The following is a 3,243-nucleotide window of genomic DNA, read 5'->3' as shown; positions in this document are numbered from 1 at the left end:
GCAATCAGCTGGTTTTCCTTAGATAGAAAACTTTGAATCAATCTGACTGGATGATCTGGTGAACTGGAAAGTGACCTGAGATGGCATGTGTTCATCATTATCTCTTATATTTACTTGTATTTTATTTTATTTTATTACTTTGAAAAACAGAATTTGAACATAACTTATTGAACCTGGTTGGACAGCAAATCAGACGGTACCCAGTACTTGAATATGAATATGAATATGGATGACTACATTCTACTTTTACTTGAGTAAAAAAGTACTCGAGTAAAACCTTTGGGTACCCACCTCTGCCAAAAAACATTTTCTAGTCCTGTATTTTATTTGGCTAATTCATTGACAAAGCAACAGGATACAGCTGATAACTGTGAAGGAAGAGGAAAGATGGCTTCCAAGAAGAAGGGAGTTTTTCCTCTCCACTGTCGCTACAAGCATGCTTAGTGTGAGGGATTGCTGAAGAGTTGCTGAGTCAATGCAATCAACTGGTTTTCCTTAGATAGAAAACTTTAAACCAATCTGACTGGATGATCTGGTTGAACTGTCTATAAAATGATTTGATGTAAATTGGTGCTATAGAAATAAGCTGAATTGAATTGAAGATGTATTTCTACTGATTTTATGAGCGTTTGGATTTGATCTGAAGTGAGGAGGGTTTGATCTGTGAAACAATTTGAATACAATGAAGTTCATCAAATTCAATCTGAAAAACAGAAATTGTAAAAAAAAAAAAAAATTATATATATTTAAATATTAAAATTAGAGTCGAGGCAGAGGAGGAATTGACTTTCAATTATTCTAAGTGATATTTTATTATTACTTGAAGGTGAGAGTTTTACTGACTGACTTACTTTTACTTTTATCAATAAATTGGGGTCTGTATGTTGTTCTTATTTGATAACTTAGCGCTTTTTCATAAAGGATTTTTGGGCCTAACTGGAAGGCGAAGTTTTTACACAAATTAAGTCCCATAAAGTTGAATGAATTAATCTCTGATATATGGATTGCCAAAGATGACAAGCCTTCCTCTCTTATTGCTTTAGCATTTTTTTCTTCCTCTGTGTTAATAATCAAAAGTTAGTGGAGGACTTTAAATAAACCTCCAATCAATAAACGAACTGGTGACCTCCGATGGAGGATTTTACACGGCGCCACAAACTGGTTTTTATCGGTTATTATCCGGGTGTTTTAAATCATTGTCCTTTCTGCGATCTGTCTGAAAATAGGTTCCTCGTTTTTATGGAATGCAAAAGACTAAAGACCATTTTTAGCATTTAGTTTTTAGTCTTTTTGGGACAGTTTTTACAAACGCGCTTTTTATAGGAGGCGTTTACTGGAATAGAGGAAATAAACCAAAGACCCGACTTTTAAATTTTTTAATCAGTGAAGCAAAGATGGCCGTTTATTGTCTCGCAGAGACAGACTGCAGGAGGGAGCTCACTTCCACAGAGACACACAGAAAACATGGAGGATTTTATTCGGCTGTGGGGTTTTAACAATATTTTATATTCTGTGTCAGATTAAGGAAAAATACAAGTTAACAAGCTCCTCATTTAATGATTTTTTAACTCATTTGTTATTATGTTTTCATTTGTGTAAATAAAGTGTTGTTAAAAGTTGAAAAAGTCAAATGTCATCCATCCAAGCTCTTCCTGCAGCAGGAGAATCCCACTGAAGTGAGAAGAAGAGCATGATGGGAACCGGTTCTTCTCCTCATGGATCAGCAGAAGCAGCGTTTAAAATCAGAAATCAGTCCTTCAGATCCGAGCAGAACTTTCTCTGATCTTCAGCCTGGTTCCTCTGCTCTCAGCAGTCATTGGGACAGACTCTGCTATGTGTGGTATGTTCTTGATTTTACTGCGTGGCTTCCTTCGCTGGTCGCCGGGCTGTTGTGAGCTGCTGTTAATGCTCAGGGTCAGTCGCCACCGCCACACGCTGCTGCAGCATCAACACGTCTGCATCCCAGGAAGTTCTCCGCCTGAGCAGCCAATCAGAGCTGCTGCTTCTACTGAAGCATTTTCAGAAAAACACAGAGAGAAGGAAGCTTGAATCTGATTGGTTGATTGACTTTATTGATCTCACAGTGGAGAAATGTACTTGTTAAATCATCTCAGATAGTCAAAAGAGAAGAAGGTGCATGGGATATATACAGCATATGCAGTGCTTCCACATATGACAGCTTTTTTTTTTTCTAGTAGAATTATTATTATACCAGGTTATTGCACATGGTGTTTACATGGGTCTTTATATAGATGGATATTTTATATTTATATATATAATTATTGCACAGGGTATCAGATAGTAATTGCACATTAAACATTGCAGCAGTTATTGCGGTATTAATGCTGCATTCTAGAGTCTGGTTGCAGCAGGGATGAATGACCTGCAGTAGCTTCTTTTTCCAAACAGGCTGTAAAAGTCTTTGACTAAAGGAGCTGCTCAGCTCCTCTCCAGTCTGCTGCAGAGGGTGGAAGGTGGCGTCCATGATGGATGGAAGCTTGGACAGCTCCCTCCTCTCAGCCACTGAGTCCAGAGTGCAGCCTGGGACAGAAACGGCCTTCCTCACCAGTTTGTTCAGTCTTTTTTGTCAGAATCATAGCAGGTTTGAAGCAGCAGCCTGCTCACTCCAAAGGACCTCAGCCTCCTCAGGAGGTGGAGGAGGCTCTGGCCCTGGTCCAGTCCAGTTTATTCCAGTGGAGTGAGGTGGGGGTCTTTTCCTCAAGTCAATCACCATCTCTCTGGTCTTACTGGTGTTCAGACACTGGTGGTTCTTCTCACACCAGTCCACAAAGTTCATGATGCAGACCTCTGACTGACAGCTGTGTAGGCGCACATACTGAGGGCGCTCGGTGAGGTAGATGATGGTCCAGGCAGCAGGAAGTTCGTCACCTCCAGCTTCCCCCTCAGCAGCTCTGCTGTGATGGGACTGAAAGCGCTGGAAAGGTCAAAGACCGTGACCCTCACTGCGCTCCCAGTGGTCTCCAGGTGGGTGAGCGGCCACTGCAGCAGGTAGATGATGGCGTCCTCCACTCTGATGTCAGGTCGGTAAGCAAACCGCAGTCAAAAACTTAAAAAATGTTTTAAGGTTTTTGACTTATTATAAGAACGCCTCACGTTCTTATTTTCTTCTGTGGGTCAATAAAAGCAGGAAAAAAATTATTAATTTTAACAATTTGGACTCACCTTAAATCTGAATCTCATAAATTAAATCCAAATAAACTTTTCCTGTTCAGATCAGTTTGG

The sequence above is a fragment of the Cyprinodon variegatus genome, unplaced genomic scaffold, assembly GCF_000732505.1.
Source record: "Cyprinodon variegatus isolate N-32 unplaced genomic scaffold, C_variegatus-1.0 Scaffold105, whole genome shotgun sequence".
NCBI classification, from domain to species: Eukaryota; Metazoa; Chordata; class Actinopteri; order Cyprinodontiformes; family Cyprinodontidae; genus Cyprinodon; species Cyprinodon variegatus.
The sequence above is the reverse complement of the archived record's forward strand: the minus strand, read 5'-3'. Positions refer to the sequence as shown.